The following is a 25,215-nucleotide window of genomic DNA, read 5'->3' as shown; positions in this document are numbered from 1 at the left end:
TCAATTTTGTGGATCTTAAACTGGCAAGCTCTTGCTCTACCACTGACTGACGGTCAGCTTTCGGGGGCACAAATTGCCCAACAATAAAGGCCAGCCGCACTTGTGGCATACCAGGAGTTGTGTGGACCACCAGGTTGGTATACATATGTAGCACGCTGTCTTTTATAAATAGTTATACCTTCTGCAGGTACAACAGGAAATCATTTGCGGCCAATAAAAACTTGCTCATTTGAATGATATTGAAAACTTTTCACAGTTTTCAGAACAGGGGTCCAAGAGGGTTCAGCACGATGAGTGCACCTAGATCGAGCATTAGTTCCAACACTTTCACCTAAAATTTAATCCAAAGAACATGCGGGGAGTTGGATGTATTAAAACCTATCTCCATAAGAAAACCTGAAGCTCCATTAACAAGACCATCTGCAGTATCTACATATATTGACGGTCATCACGAATTTAGCAGTGGTTTTTATACCCGCAACCCATAGGGTAGAAGGGTATTATAACTTTGTGCCGGCAGGAAATGTATGTAACAGGTAGAACGAGGCATCTCCGACCCTATAAAGTATATATGTTCTTGATCAGCGTCAACAGCCGAGACGATATAGCCATGTCCGTCTGTGTGTCTGTCCGTCTGTGTGTCTGTCCGTCTGTCCGTATGAACACCTAGATCTCAGAGACTATAAGAGATAGAGCAGACAGCGTTTGTTATGTTTGCACGCAGATCAAGTTTGTTTCAAATTTATGCCACGCCCACTTCCGCCCCCGTAAATCAAAAAAAATCGAATAACAAGCGTAAATTTAAAGCTAGAGTTGCGAATTTTGGTATATACAATAATTACTATAGTAGTTATGATTCCTGAAAATTTAGTTGCGATCAGAAAATTGTGGAAGTTATTAAAGAAATATTTTTGTATGGGCAAAAACGCCTACTTACTAGGGCTCTTAGTTGCTTTGGCCGACAATCTGGTACATTGTGCCGTCTATGGTATATTTTGAATGGTGTGCTGTATCGATATACCAAACATACCATTTGGTATATTTTTAGTATTTTTTTTTAGTATTTTCGGTATATTTGGAAAATAATACCAATATTTTGCCCTTATTAAAAATGGGTAGCGGGTATCTCACAGTCGAGCACACTCGACTGTAACTTTCTTACTTGTTAATATACAGGGTTGTGCAAAGTCCTTGAGTTTGAGATGTTTTGAAATCCTTAATGGATTCCAAACACCTGGACTTAGCTTCTGAATTAAGGTGTGCAGCTTTAACTAAGTCAAGAGCAGTGGAAATGAACTGCTCCGTAGGTATCAAGTTTAACTTAGCAGTGTTAAAAATATTTGTATCCTCATTACGCAAAAAACAAATGACTAGCATCATTAGGAAATTGGTCTAAGACCGAAACTCTAGCTCTTAGTAAATTAATGTCATTTATTGTCATCTGACCGGATGCCATGTTATTAAGCGCTTAAAAATATCCCACAAAGCAGACCCAAATATAGCACTGTAAGGATCATGCGACGATGAAGAGAATTGGAAAATCCATCAATCTTCTACGGGACGTAGTTGTCTGAGATTGCCAAAAACAATTACTGAAATTCCTCCAAATGAGGTTTCCCTGTTAGCAAAAATTGGTTTAAGACGAGCATCTAAGTGAGATAACATTTTGGCACCGACGATTTCACCAATAATTAAAAGCTTAAGGTCTCTAAACCTTGAGCGAAGTGTATTCAGCAAATCTGCACCTAAATCTTTAAAGGAGGTTTCGGACTGATTCACTGGAAGTGAGAACATGGAATGCAGGGTTGAACCTCCAATTCCAAAAGCTGTTTTACCCGTGGGAGCACACAAAAGTATTTTAGCAGAGGTGGGGTCACAACCTGGCCTACTATTATATAGTTGCGAAAGGGAATGGAAAATAGCTGAAATTAATCTACTCTTGCCAACACCTGCTCCACCTCCTACAAACTCATAAAATATTTTCATTTCTTTAGCATTATGCGTGAAATAAGTTTTTTGCTTAAGATTCAAAGATTTAACTATGCTTGCTATGTCATCACATGATATAATTGGCGGGAGCTTAATAAGTCGGATGACATTGTCCGAATCTTCTGGAACATTAACGGCATTTAAGTCCAAAACATTTACTTGAGAATTTATTTCAGGGATCGCCAAAGCCCTAAAATTCTTCAAAATTTCCCTCAGCTTCTATGGCCCTTCTAAGCACGTCTTCTAAATCCTCTAAAACATTATATTTCCTATACCTGAATCCAATAGATTCTAAGTTCCCTGTATACACGCTTTCACAATTAACACTAAGCAAATCTACCTGTTCATCCCTTCACGGAAAATATAACATTAAAAGTTCCCTAAAATAGTTCTCTCTGTCGGCATTCAGATTGAACTTCCTAAACATAATAACTGCTGGTTTGGTCCGTTCCCTAATAAAGCCACTACCATCGCGAAGAGCCTGAATGTCATCATCTGCATCTTGACGTGTTGACCGACAGGATTTCGCAAAATTATAATTTGCAGCAAAATCGGCTAAACACAGGCCTTCGAGACCACACTAGGCGGCTTCCTGAGCAGAAATCTCAGTGACGGAAAAAAATTTGTGGCCAATATGTTGCAGCTTTTGTTTAATGCTGAAGTTAATTTGGGGATTCCTCTTTGGGATTTATTGATATAATTAATTATATAACTGCAACATGCATCCAAAAGGTATCCAATATGAACTGAATATCCATATTGGCCCTTTGAATTGAGAGAATATGTTTATTGTAAGTGTTAACTTTAATGGCTGAGGTTCAATTGTTGATGAGATAAGAAATTCTCAAATATGCTTAATTGACTTATAGTGTCAGAATCAAAAAGGAAATTTAGAAGAGATTGAACTTTTTTAAATTTTCTAGATGAAGAGAAATGTTTTCAGAGTCTTCAGCCAATGTCTGATGAATTTCTGTTTGTGGCATGGGAAAATACCGAAGCGACAAATAGAGTTACCCCTCACTCATGAAATGACTGAGGCTATAGACAATTCATTTTCAAAGTCCACAGAAGGGGCATCTTTCAGCCAAAACATGCCATGAATATGAGGCGAACCTCGCTGTTGGAATTCAACACGCCCCCCCTCCCTCTTCATAATTGTTAAAACCTGACGATATCTATAATCAAAATATATTGCACAAGTTACAGGATCTGACCTAATCAAACGAACCTTTTCACTAAAACTAAAATTCGAAGCTTCTACTTCTGTAACTTGCTGCCTATCTATATTCCCCTTCAATAAAACTAATAATTCCGACCACCGTGTCTCAGCAGCTGACAGGGTGATGAAAAAGGTTGGTAGACCGAATTGTCGAATCATCGCCATTACCTTTTTCATTTTTGCTTCCCAGTGAGCAGAAGACGTGCGAACACCCTTCAGGACCCTATAGCCTTCATCGTGGCGAATAATGCTATCTATATGCTCATCATTGAGAGCGTTAGAGGCTGTAATGGCGAGTGGGGCGCTTTGTTTTCTTATGCAAATAGTAATATTACTACGAATTTGGATCAAGTCTAACTTCTTATAATTGAATAATAATTTGTCAATTCGACAACCTCTCCTATCTACATTTCGAAGCTCAGATTTTACAATTGCGGGAAAGCTAAGGGGACAAGGTCTTTTTATGCCAGCATAAATTGTAGGGAATGCTAACTCTTCCGAGACAGCATCGAGAATCATGTCTAGGGGTCGTTGGCCTTCGCCTGGAGCCAGGGTGATTCTCTGCATGGCAGTGGTGTCTATCTGGTTATTCTCAAGCAGTGTTTCTTGACCCCCAGGATTGAGCTCCTCTATCTCAGCATCATCCTGATGTGCTGGATTTTCAATTCTTCGCTCAAGTCCCTCCACAAATTCTGCGTCTGCTTGAGATGCTGTGAAGGGAACAGTTTCAGTTGTATAAGTAGACAACCACTGTTCATTTAAAACTTAACTATGTTTTTTATAAAGCTCTGTATTCGCTAAATACCTAATTGCGTCAGCTATTCTTAAGGGTCTTATGGTTTCGGCCATGAAATCATGGCTATATTCCATTCTACGCTTGAGGTGGAGCTGTACGACCTCGGCTTCATGAAAAGCCCGTGGGAGGGATGTTACGATGTTACTTATTGGTATTGGAACATTAACTACAGCTCCTTTAATTGCACTCTGACGCTCATGACCTAAAGGCTTTATTATCATAAAAGGAAGATGAGGAGAAATGAGGCGTTCCTCTAATGGAGTGAGGCCTTTAAGGCAATCAGGTAATTGAGGGAAATCTAGTCCATTTGAAATGGAAGTTTTTGGTTTAACACCAGATCTTATTTTGCGGCAACATGTTTTGCAAAAAGTTAAGCAACCGTCAGATGAAGAGAACTGACGTTCAACATCAAAAATCTCCGCAGAAAACTCATAATTGTCTTCAATTATGATTCGAGGTCAAGTAGGATTACTTGATGAGGAAACCAGAGACCTTTACAAGAAAGGCAAATTTTGTTGGGGCCCATCATGATAACTCTATTAAAATTCTCAATAAGAGCTTTGATTCTCGTGGGTCTGGGTGAATTCTCTTCCTGAAGACTATTCGCACGTTTTCTCTATTATGGGCAGCATTACGACGGTTTTCTACTAATCTATCTTTAATATTTGTTCTATATTGGCTAACTCTTTGGCTAAGTCGTCTTGAGGCGTCAAATGCTGCTTGTCGCGCCAATAACCGGGCACTTCGTAAGAATATTTCTAACCTGTGACCCATTAATCCGATCCTAATTCCCTTTCTAATAGACGCCCTTCAGGATCTGTCCGTCTTGCTGCCCTTAATGCCAAGTTTCGTCTTTGTTCGTTGGTCCTGTACAGTGTATCCCGTCTACGTATACGTCTTCACGCTCTCTAAAAGTCACGTCCGCTCGTCTTTCTCTCCTAAATTCAGAGTTCTGAATTTGCTCTACTGTCCTGTACTGTACGTTCTGCCTACGTCTCGATCTTCCTACAGTATCAGCCTGCTGTTCAGGCTCTTTAAAAGTTACGTCCGCCCGTCGTTCCCTCTAAAATTCAGTGTTCTGAATCTGCTCTACTGTCCGGTACTGTACGTTCTGCCTACGCCTCGATCTTCGTACAGTATCAGCCTGCTGTTCAGGCTCTCTAAAAGATACTGTTGTTCGTCGTAGTCTCCTAAATTCTGAGTTTTCTGTTTGTTCCATTCGTTGATAGTCAGTGCCCTGCCTACGGTTCGATTGTCGCAGAGTATCAGCCGCCTGTTCTGGCTGAATTCTTCCGTCGTTGTCTTCTATTTACTGTATTATCCGATTGTTCGTTCTGTCGATAGTCGGGGTCTGTGCGTCTCAATCTTCTTTGGACTGTATCTTCCGTTTGCTCATGCTGCCTAATTCGCGCTGATCGTCTCCTTACTAAACGTCGCTGAATATTTCTAATCTGTTCACTTTCCCTATACTCCTGATCAGCTCTATGATGCCTCTGCGAACTTGCATTTCTCTCCCTGCAGCTGCTTTAAAACAGAAGAAACGCATCACAAAACAAAACAGCTGCCGCGCAATTTAAAATTGTGCTAAACAAAAGGAAATACAAAAAAAAAAAACTATTGATACGGTAAGTACAAAGAAAACAACAATAAATACACTCACTGATCCATTTTTTATATTTGAATAGGGTCCAATTGGACCCCGGCGTACCCACCCTGCCTGAGATGGCCACATCGGCGCCATCTCCCTTACGTTGGCTGCTCCTCATCCGGCGTAGCGCTGAGGAATTCCCCTCCCCGCCATGCTGAGAAAACTCACACAACCTTGTTCAACGTAATTACAATTATATTATCCAAGAATTTTCCTTAAATACTAACATTTAATTAATTTTTTTTATATACAGATAATAAACAAATATTTGGACTTCAAAATGGCAAAGGAACAAAATTCAAAAATCACGCAGTAGGACGAGCGAAACAACAAATAGCCACAACGGCGCAATGGATAACTTATTTTATTTCTTACGCATATTGGCGGTTCGTATATGTTTATTTATCAATTTATATACGCATGTTTTGTTATGTATGTTTATATATCTATTTAAATCGCTTAATCATCTACCTTGACCTGCCTACCTTGACCTGGCTAATTTGCTTTAAGTTAATTAGGAATTTCAATTTACTTTAATATAAATTTATACGTTTTAAATTTTAATATGTTTCTTATATTTTCCACTTATTTAATATCATGTTTTTTCAATAGTGTTTAATTCAATTTAATTTAATTTAAGTTAAGTTTTGTTATTTAGTTTTTAAGTGAGTTTTCAAATTTTGTTCTCTTTTCTATTGTTTAATACTTCAATACAATTTGTCTGTTTTTATACCCGCTTCCTATAGGGTAGAAGGGTATTATAACTTTGTGCCGGCAGGGAATGTATGTAATAGGTAGAAGGAGGCATCTCCGACCCTATAAAGTATATATATTCTTGATCAGCATCAACAGCCGAGGCGATCTAGCCATGTCCGTCTGTTTGTCCATCTGTGTGTCTGTCCGTATAAACACCTAGATCTCAGAGACTACAAGAGATAGAGCTATAATTTTCGACAGCCGATCAAGTTTGTTTCAAATATTTACCACGCCCACTTCCGCCCCCGCAAATCAATAAAATTTAATAACAAGCGTAATTTTCAAGTTACATCTGCAAATTTTGGTAATAATAACTATAGTATTTATGATTTCTGAAAATTTGATTGCGATCAGATAAAAACTGTGGAAGTTATAAAAGAAATACTCTTGTATGGGCAAAACCGCCTACTTACTTCTCCCTCCATTGATTTCACTGATAGCAGGCTGTTTATACCCGCTACCCATAGGGTAGAAGGGTATTATAACTTTGTGCCGACAGGAAATGTATGTAACAGGTAGAAGGAGGCATCTCTGACCCTATAAAGTATATATATTCTTGATCAGCGTCAACAGCCGAGACGATATAGCCATGTCCGTCTGTCCGTATGAACACCTAGATCTCAGAGACTATAAGAGATAGGACTACTAATTTTTTTTCGACAGCATTTGTTATGTTTGCACGCAGATCAAGTTTGTTTCAAATTTTTGCCACGCCCACTTACACCCCCGCAAATCAAAAAAATCAAATAACAAGTTGCGAATTTTGGTATATATTATAATTACTATAGTAGCTTTGATTCCTGAAAATTTGTTTGCGATCAGATAAAAATTGTGGAAGTTATTAAAGAAATACTTTTGTATGGGCAAATCGCCTACTTACTAGGGCTCTTAGTTGCTTTGGCCGACAATCTGGTACATTGTGCCGTCTATGGTATATTTTGAATGGTGTGTTGTATCGATATACCAAACATACCATTTGGTATATTTTTAGTATTTTTTTAGTATTTTCGGTATATTTTGAAAATAAAACCGCAATATTTTGCCCTTATTAAAAATGGGTAGCGGGTATCTCACATTCGAGCACACTCGACTGTAACTTTCTTACTTGTTTTTGACATAATGCATAGTCAGTGAAATATAAGATTCCTTAAGGAAATCGTCCGTCCAGATATGTTATATCCGTACTATTTCTGCTCATTAATTTCGCTCACTTCATTGAAGTGAAAATCATAGAGCGCACCGACAGAAATTATAAACTGTGCCAAGTTTTTTAACCCAGAGTCCGAAATTAAATTAAACGGTCGACCATTCTTTATTGTCCACTCCGTTGCCAGATTGGTGCACTTCGTTTTGGTTTCGGTGGATACATCAACGACAGGAAGACTGCGCTTTCGGCTATTGGCCATAATGATGATGTGATTTTCTCAAATTTGTAAATGTTTTTGCATATGTTGCACTCTACTGTCATTATGCCGTTTGTATTGACCAGTCGTGAAAAGGTGTCCAACACTTTGCTCCGACCACATGAATCAGTAGGCTTAGGCGTACTCTTTAAAAGACGATTCATTTGCTGTGTCCAGCGTCTGATTGCAAATAATTTTATTTTAATAATTTTGTACAAAATGTATACTACAAATGAACATGAAATACATATGTCGGGTTAATATTATTTTCTTCCATATTAAAATACGCGGATTGTATACGGCGAATAAACTTGATTACGCCACTGCCAACTTAGAAGTGTTCGCCAACCTTTTTGCATACCGAAAATGCTCTTCAGAAAAGCTGCAACGAACATACTTCTATCTCTGTCTCTCGCAGTGGCTCAAGCATACACGCACAACAATCGTAGTGTGTATCTCTCTTTCGAACCTCTAACCGCACGCAACATCTCTCTCTCATGTTCGCATCGAACTATTCTGACCATCTGGCGAATAGAAGGATCAAAGCGTACTAACAAACAACCGTTATAGTGTAGAGACAAGAAATGTCACTTGGTACGCGTATTTGATTTAAGTCTTTTACACTGACTACCATAATTTAAGATCCGACACGGCCATTCTGACAATTACACGTCCTCGTGTACTGTAACCTTAATATTACAAATATGACTTATAAATCCGTGATTATAGCTTGTGTTTTCTTTTACTCATCAATTTCAAATACCATTTATTTATTCGATATATTGCCTTACACTTAACATTTTCTCTTATTTCATAGTCTTTCTATATTTTACATTCTACGCAACATTATAAACAAATTTCAATTCTTATTCTCATTACATAATCAAATTTATGTTAACATTAAATTCATTACATTTGTTTCTCAACAATTCAAAATTCGACTCTAGTTATCGTCACTATGATTTCCTTTTGATTAAGAGCATAGTCCCGTCAAGAGCGCCACACGCCATGTTCCAACTTTCGTCTTTCACTTGTGCTTGCCCAATGACGTAGATAGCCCAAATCTCAAAACCATATCTTTAACTCATCTCAACCAAATATTGTCTCATCAACCATGCATAAACTTTGCATCCGCCAGGTTATTTCCATTCGAATTCTCAAACACATCCGCCATTCACAAACATTTTCTCATCGAAGTCTATTGCAACTTCATTTCAACCATTCCATACTCTTTATGGATATTTTGTTAATCACATAACATATCCTCTCACACGGATATATTATAACCATTTCAACAATTCTCAGGCGGGCACTCCAATTCACTCGGAACATAACCATCTGGCATCTTTCTCAAATCTTCATGACAATATTTATAAGTTCTCTGATTATGTAATGACTTCAAGATATATCTATCTCCTTTTAAAACTTCACTAACCAAAAACGGTCCTTTAAACTTTGCATCCAATTTAGTTTGATGCCGTTCTTCGTTTTTCAGTAAAACAAAATCTCCAACTTTATGTCGTTCAACTGCTGCTTTATTTTTATCGAACCTTATTTTGTCGTAACTAGCTTGATTATTCATATTTTCAATTGCCCTATCTCTAGCATTAACTTTATCTACCTCCATCTCTGTATCATACGGTGGAATCAAGCCCAAAGGACGAGCCTCCTTGCCGACAAGCAACTCTAGGGGACTTGCTTTGGTTGCACTACTAACTGTGCAATTCAAGGCAAGTTGTACCTCACCTAAAGCATCCTGCCAAGATCGGTGACTTGATTCAACCGCTGACAGTAGATTCTTCAGTGTACTCATCACACGTTCAACTTGACCGTTTGCACGGCTGCCTCCTGTAGCTATAAGATGAAGCTTAATCTTCTGTGATGTACAAAATTCTGAAAATTTCCCACTAGTAAAACATCTACCCTGATCAGCTATTATACGCTGCGGTATTCCGAACAAAGAAATAGATGATTTCATTGCCTGAATACAACTGTCAGAATCTAATCTTTGAGTATGGAACAAATAAACAAATTTTGTTAAAGCATCAATTTGTACTATCACATATTCCTTAAGATCATTCTTCCCACTTAATTTTCCAGTAATGTCGATATGCACCGTGTGCCATGGCACACTCACTTTTGGAATTGGATGTAACTCGGCTTGTATCTTTCCAGATGAACCCTTAACAGTTTTACATGTAATGCAGCTATCGACAAACTTTCTAACATATTTATTCATCTTAGCAAACCAATAATATTGATAAGTCTTGTCAAGAGTCTTTTTCCATCCCAAATGCATGATGGACTCGTGCACTTGATTTATTACTGACCATCGAAATGCATGGGGCACTACTGGCAAACAACGGGTTCTTCCATTTCTCTGAACTTTACGAAACAAAACACCTTTTCTCAACTCATAAGTCTGTGCAACATCATCTGTCAACTCTTTAGAGTTAAGTTTGTTAATGATATCAGTGATTTCAGAATCCTGGCGCTGTTCAGCAGCAAGCCAGTCACTTGAGATTTCTGCTAAGTTTACACGCTTTTCAGGGACTAAAGACTTTTCAACTTTGGTTGCTTCCTGAATATGATTTCTCGATAAAAAATCCACATGCGCCATGCGCTTTCCTTCTCTATATTCGATTTTGAAATCAAACGACTGCAAGTACGCCCGCCAACGATGCACTCTTGGTGTTAGCTCAATCTTCGTCCGCGATGATTTAAGAGAATTACAATCAGTATACACTACAAACGTACGACCGACTAAATAATGACGGAACTGTTTAACGGATTCTACCACTGCCAAGGTTTCTAATTCGTATGAATGGTAGCTAGACTCGGCAGGGGAAGTAGTTTTACTAAAATACTCTATTACATGAGGACTACCATTGATTCGATGCATTAACATTGCACCATAACCGTAAGAGCTAGCATCTGTGTGTAACTCTATTGGATGTTGTGGATCAAAAATAACAAGTACAGGCTCATTTATAAGGATAGCAATAATATTATTTCCAAAACAATCCTCAATCTTTGCATACCTAATTCTATGGTAGATGACACCACCATTATATCGTCCATATAGACTATTACATAAGAATATGCAAGATTTCCCAATGCGTTTATAATAGCTCGCTGGAAAACAGACGGGGCGTTCTTGAGGCCAAATGGCATTGTCAGATACTCATAGTGCCCATCAGGTGTAACAAACGCGGTATATTCAACAGAATCGGGATGAATGGGTATCTGATGGTATCCACTAGCCATATCCAGACAAGTAAAATATTTTGCACCCGCTAGTCTAGCAATCTGATCGTTAATAAGTGGTAAGGGATATCTGTCCGAAACAGTATTGTTGTTCAGTTCACGATAGTCAACGCAAAGTCGATCGGATCCGTTCTTCTTTTTAACCAAGAGTATAGGACTAGCATAGGGAGAACAACTAGGTCGAATAATGTTACAGTTTAACAATTCCGTTATCCTTTCACGTACAATTTCTTTTCATTTGTACTCAAACGATATGGACGCCGCTGCACAGTTTTGTTTGGATCAATTAATCTAATAGTCATTTCACCCGTATTAACCTTTGTGCAAGGGATTCCATCAATAAATGCAGCTGAATAGTCTTCAAGTAATTTAATTAAGTTTTCCTTGTCATTACCAATCATTTCAGTATCAACATTAAGTAACAAGGCAGATGGCTCAGATACTTTGCAAACGTTTACAGATTTAGACTTAACAAATTCAAATTTATCAGGTTTCAAGATGATTTCGTATCCCTGACTAAGGATTTCCCTACCAATTACAATATCATTTGTGAGATACTTATCTGCTATGACGTGAAACAGTATTTCTACAATATTTCCATTAATAATACATTTACATAGTTTTTGTAGCTTACTGGAAATGCCAGCGTCGCCAATACCTCGTATTATGACAATATTATTAATAAGTTTGCCATCAAATTTACCGGCAACACTACTTCGAATAAGCGAGCATTCTGCTCCAGAGTCAAAGCAAATAGGAAAGATCTCACCCTGATGTGTCAAAACTCCTTTTGGCTCAGCCACAAAACATTGATTACATTTCTTCTCAGTAACTGCTCCAGATTTAGCTGCATTGTTCGTGCACCGATTCGCAAGATGCCCAAGTTGTCCACACCGGTAACAGGTCACATTCTGCAAATCGCGATGCTGTTTATTCTCCGATCCAGACCGCTTTAATTTACACTCCGCCATTTTATGTCCTGGTTTCTTGCATAAGTGGCACACAATTTTGGCTCGCTTGCTGTCGCCGCTATTATCATCAGTACTTCCAGCACTACGCTTTTTGTCAAATGTAAATGCTTTCAGTTCCATCTGGCATCTTGACTTCTAGTTTGTACATTTGACGAGAACACCATACGCTGCAAACGGTTGTCAAAATTGGCCATGTGCGCAAGTACGGTGGATACGCTTGCATTGCTTTACGCATTTCGACGAAATTACGATTTTGCAGTTCCATAATGGTACGCCACTGATCTTCAGAAAATGCAGGAGTTGGCACTGATCCCACTTCTGATGTCGGGTTAATATTATTTTCTTCTATATTAAATTACGCGGATTGTATACGGCGAATAAACTTGATTACGCCACTGCCAACTTAGAAGTGTTCGCCAACCTTTTTGCATACCGAAAATGCTCTTCAGAAAAGCTGCAACGAACATACTTCTATCTCTGTCTCTCGCAGTGGCTCAAGCATACACGCACAACAATCGTAGTGTGTATCTCTCTTTCGAACCTCTAACCGCACGCAACATCTCTCTCTCATGTTCGCATCGAACTATTCTGACCATCTGGCGAATAGAAGGATCAAAGCGTACTAACAAACAACCGTTATAGTGTAGAGACAAGAAATGTCACTTGGTACGCGTATTTGATTTAAGTCTTTTACACTGACTACCATAATTTAAGATCCGACACATACATATGTACATATATTTAACAATCACTGTTTTTGCCTGGGTCTCTGGCACTCAATAACCACAAACATACAAAAGACAATCACAAACATATAAAGCAACACATATACTACTTTGTTACAAAACATATATGTACATATATTATGACAAAAACTTACATTATATTGTGAGTTCATTGCACGAGCGTCGTTCTCCTTATAATCCATGTTTATGCACTGATTAAAAAATACTGCACTCATCTGCACAGTTGAACACAGTCAACACACAAGCTGTACAGCGTGTGCAATGCACACTACCTGCACACACCAATATAGGCGAGAATGTGTGTATATATGTACATAGACGCATACAAATAAAAGCATAGAAGGCGTTTTTGCCCATACAAAATAATTAATACCTTCCACAATTTTATCTGATCGCAACCAAATTTTCAGGAATCACAATTACTATAGTTATTATTCTACATACCAAAATTGCTGCTCTAGCTGTAAAGTTACGCTTGTTATTCGATTTTTTAATTTTGGGGGGCGGAAGTGGGCGTGGCAAAAATTTGAAACAAACTTGATCTGTGTGTAAACATAACAAATGCTGTCAAAGAATTTAAATTTTTCATAAAATTGTATGTTCACACATATTATTTTAACAAATGACTCTGTTCCACCAGGCACAAATTTTGTATCAGTTAGAAATTGAACCATGACTAACACTGGAAAATATCGCATACAGTCAGTGTTGCCAATTCTTCTGTTCATAAAATAGCTAAAGTAACATATTGTTGCGGACTGGTTGTCTTCCCTGGGGCCGTGCCGGCTGGCTCATCGGTACTCAGGTGGAGTCCCATCCCTGGCCCGCAGTCCGCACAATCGATAACTTCACCGATATTAACAGCTGTTTTTTTTACAACAGAAAAACACATCACTAACAAAACAAAACAGCTGCCGCGCAATTGGAAAATTGCGCAAAAACAAAAGGAAATTCAAAACAAACTATTGACGACGATAAGTACAAAGAAAAACAATAATAAACAACTGACTGATCCATCTTGTGTTTGAATAGGGCCTCAACTGGACCCCGGCGTACCCTCCCTGCCTGAGATGGCCACATCGGCGCCATCTCCCTTTCGTTGGCCACCACCTCAGTGGCTACTCCTCATCCGGCGTAGTGCTGTGGAATCCCCCTCCCCTCCATGATGAGAAGACTCACACAACCATGTTCAACGTAAGTACTATTTTATAATTCATGAGTTTTTCTTAATCACTAACATTTAATTTATTTTTATTTACAGATATCATAACAAATATTTGGACAAAATGGCAAAGGAGCAAGATCAAACAAAATCACGCAGTAGGACGAGCGAAACCAACATGTAGCCGCAACGGCGTAAAGGACAACTTCTCTTTATATGTATGTAAGTTAACAGACAAAACATTTCAAAACCCAAACAACAAATCCAACAAGTCCAAAATGCAGACTCAGCGTCTGACTAACTTCCTGCACGCGCCGAGTGCACCTGCAAAACATTCCAAGAAGACCCAAGCCAAGTTGCCCAATACATCCGCCACATGCCGGTGCAAGCAATTCCAGGAACAAGAAGCATTGCACCCAATTCACCAACCAAAGCAGCGCTGTCGACGCCGCTGCTGAAACTCGCAGCTTTATATAGGGCTAGCTTTAGAATTAGTCTTTAGTCTTTAATTCAATTTCAATAAAGAACGGTTCCAATCGGAATCGTAATGAAATATATTTTTGTTATTATTTTTAAATAAATAATTAACTGGCGCCCGAGCAGGGACCGGAAAGTTCGCGTATCGATAGTGCAAAACCGTATCTAAGTGCGCCAAAGAACATTTTCGGTCAAATCGCGTTACGATAGAGCAAAACAGTTTCTAAGTGCGTGAAAGCGAATAGTGCATCGACAGAGCAAAACAGTTTCTAAGTGCGCGATTCAAACCAAGTTATTATCCCAATAAAGGCTCGTGATAATCAATCACTGGGAAATAACAACCAGCCAATCGGACATTAATTTGACGAAGTGCAACTAAGCCAAAAGGACGTTAATTCGACCAAGTGCTACCAAAGCAATTAAATTTGCAAAACCTTCGCGACTATTAAATTAGTCAGTTGAAGGAACAGTTCAAACAATCTCGGCAATTAAGTTAGCCAACATAAACCTGTACCAAGCCATTAAGTTAGCTAGTGTAACAGGTGAGATTGTGAGAACTGCATCGGTGGACCACATATTCTGCAAGATCCGTTCTCAGAATACTCTCCAGGAGGTATGGATCACGGAGCCCCAGTAGCAGCTGCAAAAGGAACAACCCCGTCCCATCAGGAAAGGTGGCCACATCATTGCTAATGTAAGCTAGATATAAGAAATTTTACAAAGAAAAGAAAACAAAAACAGAAATTAAAAACATAAAGCAAAGTGTGAAAATACACAAGACTCCAAGGAGTCCATATAGAATATAGCAAATCACAAGCAAATGAATAAAACTAAAAGCGAAAAGCAAAATTAAAAAAAATATATAAGAAAAGAAACGAATCATTGCAAAGTAAACAAGACTCAAAAGAGTCCATAGTAAAAGAGTAAATAACATAAATAAGCGTAAAGCGATAAATCAAACAAAAAGATCACAACGGTGATATAACTTATTCCAACTTTGCGATTCCCAAGGGACCCTCCAAGGTAGAAGGAAAAAACCATCCACTGGTTATAAACTTATAATATAAAACAAAAAAAAAAAAAAAAAAAAAAAAAAAAAAAGGAAAAATATAGCGTTTAAATTTCATCTTATCGCTTATGGCCAATCGTCATAACTTAATTCGACCCCCCATACTAGATCCAGAAGAAATAGAACAAGTGAACGAAGCACAAAGGCAACGTTCAATTGAAAGACAAAACAATAGGCATTTAGAACATCAACAAAACAGACCCACCATGAACGAAAATAACAGAGCCGCTCTAACAGCCGCTATAAGCGAAATATTAGCCGAACAATTGCCAACATTATTAAGGCAACATACCAATCCTGTAGAAGATTTTCTAAGTCTCCCAGATCATGTTATTGCGCCAGAACATCAAAGAAATTTGACAGATCTTGACAGAGTACCCGACATAGCAAAAGGTTTGCGAGAGTTTAGTGGAAACCCCGAAGAATTTAGCTCATGGAAAAAAAGTGTAGAGCGTGTTTTACAAGCATATAACTCATACCAAGGTACGCCCAAATATCATAATATCTTGCACACCATCCGAGACAAGATAACGAAAAGTGCAGACCAAGCTTTAGAAGCATATAAGGTACCGCTTAACTGGGATGCCATGTGTAGATGTCTATCACTGCATTATGCAGATAAACGAGACATAGCAACCCTAGAATATGAAATGACTACATTAGTACAAGGTCCGAATCAATCAGTGGAAGATTTCCACAAAGACGTATACAGACACTTGTCTCTAATTTTAAATAAAACGAGTAGCATGGATATTGACAGAAACGGGGAAGCAATGTTGACAAAATTATACAGAGACAAAGCGCTAGACACTTTCATTCGAGGGCTACAAGGTGACTTGCCTCGGCTATTAGGCATGAAAGAACCAGCAGACTTACCTACCGCACTACATCTCTGCTTAAAATGGAAAATCAAACCTTTAGGTCGAAACATGCCACTTTTAAAGGACATCCAACACATTTTAGAAACAGTAATGGTAAACCCATACCAGCCCCACGGAATGTCATCTTCTCAAACAGACAACCACCACCAATCCCTTTCAGACAACAACAGCCACGACAATACTTACACTACGGACAACTACCACCAACTCCACTACCAAGACAATATTTCCCAAATTCTGGGTATCAACCAATTGCCAACCCACGGCAATACACTGTTGCCACAACCTCTCAACAGGTTGCACCACCTAGGCCAATGGCCCCGAAACCGCTACCGCGTCCAGAACCAATGGATGTGGATTCCAGCGTTCAAACGAAATTTGTCAACTACATGAACAGGCCACGATTCGAAGCTGGGAAAAGACCCCCCGGTCCTATACCAGACGGACAGAAACGACAGAGAAACTTTAACATACAGACAAACAACGACGAAATAACAGAACCTTCGACAGAAACTTACGATACCACAACTAACTATGAACAAGCAGTCGCTGAATACGAGACTCACGCAGACGTAGAACAAACAATAGAAGAATACGTAGAACAAGTAGACCAATACGACAACAACTATGAAGATGACACTTGCGAATTTTATGACTACTCTGCACTAAATTTTTAGAGTAAAGAGTTCCTCTCTCCCATACTTTACTTGTAGATTGAGGAACGGCCAAATAATTAAAATTCTCATTGACACTGGATCCAATAGAAATTACATCAAGCCGAAATTTGTAGAAAACCCCACTCCAAATAAAAACCCTTTTCACGCCGTCTCGATAGGAGGTAATACACTGGTAACACACCACAAAAATGCCAACTTGTTCAATATAACAGATGTTGAGATGAAATTTTTCTTATTAAAAGACCTAGAAACTTTTGATGCTATTTTAGGAAACGACACCTTAAAGGAATTAGGAGCAGAGATAAATCCAAGTAAAACCTAATGGTAATCAGAAACAAGATAAAAATCCCTTTAAAAGAACAAATCTTCGAAGCAGTAAATACAATAGTACCAAGAACAAGCCACCTGTCAGAAACACAGAAAACAAATCTAAACCAACTCTTAAAAAAATTTCCAAACCTCTTCGCCAATCCAAACCAAAAACTGACCTACACAACCAAGGTACAAGCAACAATAAGAACATCAACCGACACCCCTGTATATTCCAAGTTCTATCAGTATCCAATGTCACTGAAAGATGAAGTGAATAAACAGATAAAAGAACTTTTAGAAGATGGAATAATTCGACCGTCTCGGTCCCCATACAATTCTCCCGTATGGATCGTACCCAAAAAAGCTGACGCTTCAGGAAAAAAGAAATATCGCGTCGTAATAGACTATCGCAAAATAAACAGAGTAACCATTGCAGACAAATACCCTATTCCTGAGATAGGCGAGGTACTTGCACAGCTAGGCAATAATAGAGTATTTTCGGTTTTAGACCTCAAAAGTGGTTTTCATCAAATCCCTTTGAAACCTTCAGATATAGAAAAGACCGCATTCTCCGTCAATAACGGAAAGTATGAGTTTACACGACTCCCATTTGGTCTCAAAAACGCGCCCGCTATATTTCAGCGAGCTTTGGATGACATACTTCATGAACATATCGGTAAGATATGTTTCATTTACATAGACGATATCATCATATTTAGTAAAGATGATGAATCCCATTACAGGAACTTGGAGTTAATTTTTCGAACTTTACAAGATGCCAACATGAAATGTCAGTTAGATAAATGCGAGTTCATGAAGAATAAAGTCGAATTTCTAGGTTTTGTAATTTCCGATAAAGGCATCGAAACAAATCCAAATAAAGTCGCAGCGATAGCCAACTATCCCTGCCCTAAAACACTAAAAGAGCTGAGATCTTTTCTTGGACTCTCCGGCTACTACCGAAGATTCATACAAAGTTATGCTAAGTTAGCAAAACCCCTTACGTCTCTTTTAAGAGGGAAGATGGACACGTGTCCAAAACAGGTCATCAAAAAAACCAATTACTCTTGACTCCGAAGCATTGAAGGCTTTTCAAAAACTACGAAGTTGTCTTATTTCAAAGGAAATAATTCTTCGCTATCCAGATTTTACTAAAGAATTTCACTTGACAACGGACGCGTCTAATTACGCAATAGGAGCAGTCCTATCGCAAGACAACCAACCAATTTCATTCCTATCGAGAACACTAGCAAAAGCAGAAGAAAACTATGCAGCTAACGAAAAGGAAATGCTGGCCATCATTTGGTCACTTAAAGCTCTCAAAAATTATTTATATGGGAAAGCAAAAGTCAAAATATTCACCGACCATCAACCCCTAACACATTCTTTGAGCAGTTGGAACGGAAATGCTAGAATTAAAAATGGAAATCCTACCTAGAAGAATATGACTACGAAATATTCTACAAACCAGGAAAGGAGAACGTCGTAGCTGACGCACTCTCGAGAATAGCAACTGATCAAATCAATTCCATAGCCTCAACTCAGCATAGTGCAGAAAGCTCAAGTCACGAACTAATACCCAGTATGGAAGTCCCCATTAATGTTTTCAAGAACCAAATATTTCTTAACAAATCAGATAAATCCGACTACATATTCTCTATACCATTCCCCACGTTCCATCGACACGAAATATACAAAAAGGAATTTAACGATAAAGAATTAGTAGAAACTCTAAAAAAATACCTCAACCCTTCGGTTATAAATGGCATCCAAACAACTGAGGATATAATGGGGAAAATACAACTATTATATCCTAAATATTTCAAAAACGTCAAAACCCGATTCTCTCAATCTATGACTGTAGACCTCACCAACGAATCTAGACAAGAGGAGGAAATCCTCAAAATCCACAATAGAGCACACCGCAGTGCCGAAGAAAATAAAATTCAATTAGCAGAAAAATTCTACTTCCCCAAAATGAAACAAAGAATAAGCAACATAGTAAGGCAATGCAAAATTTGTAAGGAATCTAAATATGACCGACATCCCCCTAATCCAGAAATAAAAAAAAACTCCAATACCAGAATATCCCGGTCACATCATTCACATTGACATTTACTCAACCAAAGGCCATTTAGTTCTTACAGCAATAGATAAATTCTCAAAACTAGCACAGGCACGCATAATCAATTCAAAAGCAATAGAAGACATTCGAACACCACTTAGGGACATTATTTTCTATTATGGAGTTCCTAAGTTCGTTGTAATAGATAATGAGAAATCTCTCAACTCAAGGTCCATAAAATTCATGCTTGAGGATCAGTTAAATATTACAATTTACACTGCGCCACCATATAAGAGTACAGTTAATGGACAAGTAGAAAGGTTCCATTCGACACTTTCCGAAGTAATGAGATGCTTACAGAAAGAAAACCACCATAGAACCTTCGAAGAACTTCTAGATAGAGCCATATACGAATATAACTACTCTTTCCACTCCACGACCAAAAAGCGACCATTAGAGGTATTCTTCGGAAGGAGAGTCACGACAAACCCAGACCAGTACGAACAGGCCAGACAAGACAATATTGACAAACTTAAGATAGCACAAAATAAAAATTTACAATTCCACAACAAAAGCAGAAACGAAATAATAACTTATGAGCCAGGACAAGAAATATATGTAAAAGTAAACACTCGTTTAGGTTCAAAACTTTCCCCAAGATTTAAGAAAGAATTAGTTAAAGAAGATAAAAATACAAACATTTTAACAGAATCTGGAAGAATCGTACATAAAAGTAACATCAAATCATAATATTCGCAGGGTATTACTATGGACAATAACGGAAGCTACGATGGACATTACAAACTACACGAACGCTCAGACAGTGACCATTCATAGGGACTGGGAAAATTACAGACATCCTCAACAAAATTAGTACATGTAATAGACCTTAATCAAATCCAGGAAGCACTAGACCTACTTAACAGTCATACTGAAGAGGGCCTAAAGCGTAGTCCGCTATATTCAACAATACATCATGAGTTAATCGCTACCACTAACGCACTCAAAACAATAACAGATTCCCCAAATAAACGAAAATCTAGGTCACTAAATTGGTTAGGCACAGGTTGGAAGTACATAGCAGGCAACCCAGATCATGACGATCTCGTCATGTTAAAAGAAAATATCAATAATCTCATCAGTAATAATAATCAACAGGTTATAGTTAATACACAACTGGAGCAAAGAATTAACAAACTTACGTCCTTATCGAACTCCTAACTAATTCAATACAAAAAGTAGTTTTCTTAGTAACGAGGTAGCCATTAGCCTTCATAATGAAATCCGATTATTAAAAGATGAAATAGTAAATATCAAGTATGCCACTCAGTGGGCCAAATTAAATATAGCAAATACTCTTTTACTAAACGAAAATGAACTAACAGAAATTGGAGAAATATTTAGAAAAGGCAATATGCCACCATTGTCAATCGAAGAGATAATGGAATTCTCCGATATATCAATGCTTCATAATAAAACTACACTTTTGTATATTGTCAAAATTCCTAACCTAGAAGAAATTGAATATCAAGATATTTTATTAAAACCAATAGTAAAAAATAACGCAATTGTACACTTAGAAATAAGTCAACTATTTTTGTATAATGATATAGTATATGGCATACCAAAAAATTGTAAAACCTACTTAAACATAAAAGTTTGCGACAAAAAGAATGTTATTGATGTAAGCCAAACACATTGTATTCCGAAATTAGTTAAGGGAGAGAGAGCACTGTGCAGTTTCAGCAACGCGGATCACATCCCGGAGATAGAGGAAATCGACAATGGTATAATTCTCCTCAATAACTTCAACGGCAATTTGGTCTGGAATAGAACCGGAAATCATCTGGAAGGGTCATTTCTAATACACCTAATCAACGATTCCATGCAAATCAAAGAGCTGCTATTCAACAATATGGAGCCAGTCATTATGCAACCAAAAGTGCCAATCTCACGAATAACAGCCGAAGAAACTGAACGTTTAAGGATTCTATCCCTAGAGGCACTGGAAGCGCTTCATCTCAATAACACCAACAAGCTGCAATACATACAGACGCATTCCATGGTCAACAGCATTACAATGTTAACGCTCTTCGGTGTCATCCTGATAACAGCGTTAGGACTTCACGCTTGCAGTCGGAAGAAGAACACCATTACCCTTCAACTTGGACCAACACCAGCTCCATCAGAAACATTGAAGCCACCACTCCGCAAGCAAGAAGATTTACAGAAAAATCCACTGCCTCAATTCAACAACATCCCATACTTTTGAGAAATAAAATTTGCTTGAGGACAAGCACGAATTAGAGGGGGAAGAGTTAACAGACAAAACATTTCAAAACCCAAACAACAAATCCAACAAGTCCAAAATGCAGACTCAGCGTCTGACTAACTTCCTGCACGCGCCGAGTGCACCTGCAAAACATTCCAAGAAGACCCAAGCCAAGTTGCCCAATACATCCGCCACATGCCGGTGCAAGCAATTCCAGGAACAAGAAGCATTGCACCCAATTCACCAACCAAAGCAGCGCTGTCGACGCCGCTGCTGAAACTCGCAGCTTTATATAGGGCTAGCTTTAGAATTAGTCTTTAGTCTTTAATTCAATTTCAATAAAGAACGGTTCCAATCGGAATCGTAATGAAATATATTTTTGTTATTATTTTTAAATAAATAATTAACTTGTATATTTATTCACCAATTTATATACGTATGTTTTTATGTAAGTATATATATATATATTTATCTGAGTCGCTTTATTGTCAACCTTAACCTACCTAAGAGCTCTTGGGATTGGTGAAGGGGGCGATATGGGTGGTGATAGAGAATATGTATGTATATATATATATAAATTAGTAAATATAAACGTATAATCCCGCAGCAAGTAGATTTTTAAGAATGTATGTATGAAGGTGTTTGTCGTCCCTACTCTGTCATTTATTTACAAGAAAATAAATTTGAATTTACTTTAATTTATCTCGTATTTCGAACTTTAATTTACTTTACTTTATTTCACTTTGCAGTTTATTTAATGCCTTTGGAATTTTAATTTACATTAATATGATTTTATAAGTTTTGTCTTTTAATATGTTTCTTATATTTTCTGCTAAATTAATAATATGTTTCTTTCTACAGTCTTCACTTCAATTTAATATAATTTAAATATTGCTCTAGACTTCAAAATTAAGTTTTTGTGGTTTAGTTTTCAGGTGAGTTATCAAATTATATTCTCTTTCTATATTTATTAATACTTCAATTTGGTTTCTTTTCAGACTGAATTACGAATTCTTTGGAGTGAGAAATCTACGATCGCCGATGACGGTCGTCATCAATCGGGAGTTGACGGTGTCGCATTAAAATTGGACAGGGAACGGCTTGGCGCCGCCGCACTAACTCACTCGGACAGGCTCCTCCTCTTGCTCGTCGCTGGATGCGTCGTTCAGCGCTCGCTGTCTCACGCCGTCGATGCCACTCCTGTCGTTAAAGCGCCGTGTGTCTCGCGGATGGTTGCCCGCACTTATCCAGCGGTGATTGTGGCCGCTGGTGTCGCTTGGCCAAGTTCCTTCTCGCTCCCTCGCAGATTGTTTGCTCCAAGCGGAGTTGGGTTACGCTCAACTGTTGCCCTCACAAGATTATGAAGCTGAAGATGCGATGCTCTGCTGCTGCGGTTTTTTCTCGGTTGCCGTCGCGGCCCGATTCAGAGTTGCTGGCGCTATCGTTGTTGTTGTTGCTGCTCGAAGAAAGCGACTCGCGCCTTTGTTGAACCGGACTGGAGCTTCTTGAGCGTGAAGTATTTGTTCTCGCCGGCCTTAATCTGAGCCTCACTGAGTATGTCCAGGTTGCTCTGGTTCTCCTCGATCTTGTGCGGCGCTATCTCGCTGCGCGGGGTTTTTTTTTACTTTATTTTAATACTTTCACGCACGTTGTTGCCATTAATGGTTGTTTGTCATTGCTCACACTGTTGTTAGTTTACGATCTTGTAACGGAATTTTTTTTTATATACTAAACAAATCTTTATTTTTGCGTAACTTCGTATATAATATTTACTTTAGGGTGCAGCAAACACGTGGAGTAGAGTCTTCTCTTCTTTTTCTCGACCGTCTCCAACCTTCATCCAAATTCAACTCCTCGAGCCAGAAAAATCCACGTTGTAACCTCCCGTGAAAAAATTTGACGTTCTTTCTTGAACTCCTATTTAACAGGAGGAGCAATTTTCAAATTTCCCCCCCCCTGGAGTTGCCATTTCCTATCTCCCGATACATCGCCTCGCGATATATCGATAACCCCCCCAACATTGCTGGCACAAACGATATCCAAAACGTAACAATATGAAAAACGCTAGAAACCGCCAGACAATTAGGATGATAGCCAAAATATAAAGCTACGTTAGTAAAACAATATTTTTATTAATTTGATTTTTTTTATTAATTATTTTTGATTAGTAAATTTCGTCAATCATGCCCTATTCTGGTGCAGTTTTTTCTGTGAAATTTGTTCCCGCACAACAATCCCAAATGGTCAATGGGACTGAATGTGTCGCAATATATGGACATTAGAGCTGGAAAAACATCGATGTTGGCCACAATCGATGTTGTCGATGTTTTGGGATGAAAACATCGATTATCGCCGTTTAAATTTAACTTATTTAATAGACATCATAAAGGAAGCTGTTTTTGTTCAAAAATATCAACATATTAACTATTTTTGGTTTGAGAGAGCTCCTGCGCTCACTAATGACTTGGCCAGCTTTGCTGAAAATCGTCTCGGACGCCGTGGAAAATGCTGGAACGCAAAAGTACCGTTTTGCAATGCTTTTCAAAGCTTCCATGGAATCTGGGCATATCTATAAAAAATAACCATTAGATTTAAAAGGATATATTGAACAATTTCAAACCTTGTAGAACTCTAGGGGCTCGACGTTCTCCGGGGAATTTGGAGCCTCCAAATATTGCCTTAGAGCTATAATAGCTTCTGTCCTGGTCGACTTAGATTTAACAGCGACTTTTTGCTGTAGGAACGTAAATTTCTTCTTTTCCGGTTCTGGATTTGGTGGTGTTGGCGTATCGTGCTGTGTTTTGGACAATGTGTTGTACAATTCATTCTCTAAAGCCTTAGCAGCTTGGTCTGAATTTGACTGAGAGAGAAAACCATCTTTTTTGAACCTTGAATCTAGAATAGTTGCCACTCTTGGGACTGTTCTAACCTCATAATGGGCGAAACGCTCTGGCATACGAGACGTTAGAAAATCGAAAATTAAATTCCCCTCTGTAGTCTTAATTTTTGGCTTAATATCAACCATCTTTTTGTTTAATTCACATATGAGAGGAATTAATATCGATATTGAAGCGTTTTTTTCTTGGGAAATAGACCGAGTAGCGTGCTCAAAAGGCTCCAAGATGTTAGCCACCAACACCACCAATATTGTTCACTATAAATTCAAGTAAAATAGATTAGTTTTTGTAAAAATTGCACAAAAATTTGATGTGCGTCAAGATAGCTCCGCAACTTTAGCGTCACATATCGATACAAAAATATCGGCTAAAAAAAACTTTTTGTTTTCGTCTTTTTACGTGATATTTAAACTAAAATTAAAAAAGTTTAAATGCAAAACAATAGAAAATTAAATTATCTTTCTACTAAATCCATGTTCGTCAAATTTCATGCAGTATTTATGCACTAAAATCGTGATTGAAAAATTGGGGTAGCAACATTTTTGCAAATATCTCGGCTTTGACGAGTTGTCGGCCAAATCCGCTTATGACAAGTTATAGAGTATTGT

At 38.2% G+C, this 25,215-nt stretch overlaps 2 long non-coding RNA genes across 5 annotated transcripts; one reads left to right on the top strand and one right to left on the bottom strand.

Annotated features, from left to right (window-relative positions):
- The first annotated feature begins 13,297 nt into the window (after nucleotides 1-13,297).
- On the top strand, nucleotides 13,298-23,464 carry LOC132786124 (uncharacterized). Of its 4 annotated transcripts, XR_009632408.1 has the most exons (5): nucleotides 13,298-13,496; nucleotides 13,678-13,989; nucleotides 14,057-14,175; nucleotides 22,572-22,645; nucleotides 22,709-23,464. It is a non-coding gene; the product is annotated as an uncharacterized LOC132786124 (long non-coding RNA). The 4 variants fall into 4 exon arrangements; XR_009632407.1 differs by lacking the exon at nucleotides 13,298-13,496 and having other exon boundaries at nucleotides 13,653-13,989; XR_009632409.1 differs by lacking the exons at nucleotides 13,298-13,496; nucleotides 22,572-22,645; nucleotides 22,709-23,464 and adding an exon at nucleotides 14,242-15,542 and having other exon boundaries at nucleotides 13,653-13,989.
- LOC132786125 (uncharacterized) lies at nucleotides 22,693-23,758 on the bottom strand. The gene is made up of 2 exons (XR_009632411.1): nucleotides 23,484-23,758; nucleotides 22,693-23,412 (listed from the first exon to the last, which is right to left on the bottom strand). It is a non-coding gene; the product is annotated as an uncharacterized LOC132786125 (long non-coding RNA).
- Nucleotides 23,759-25,215: the final 1,457 nt, after the last annotated feature.

Source organism: Drosophila nasuta, chromosome 2R, assembly GCF_023558535.2.
Source record: "Drosophila nasuta strain 15112-1781.00 chromosome 2R, ASM2355853v1, whole genome shotgun sequence".
In the NCBI taxonomy this organism is placed as follows: Eukaryota; Metazoa; Arthropoda; class Insecta; order Diptera; family Drosophilidae; genus Drosophila; species Drosophila nasuta.
This window is presented reverse-complemented; position numbering and strand designations above follow the sequence as displayed.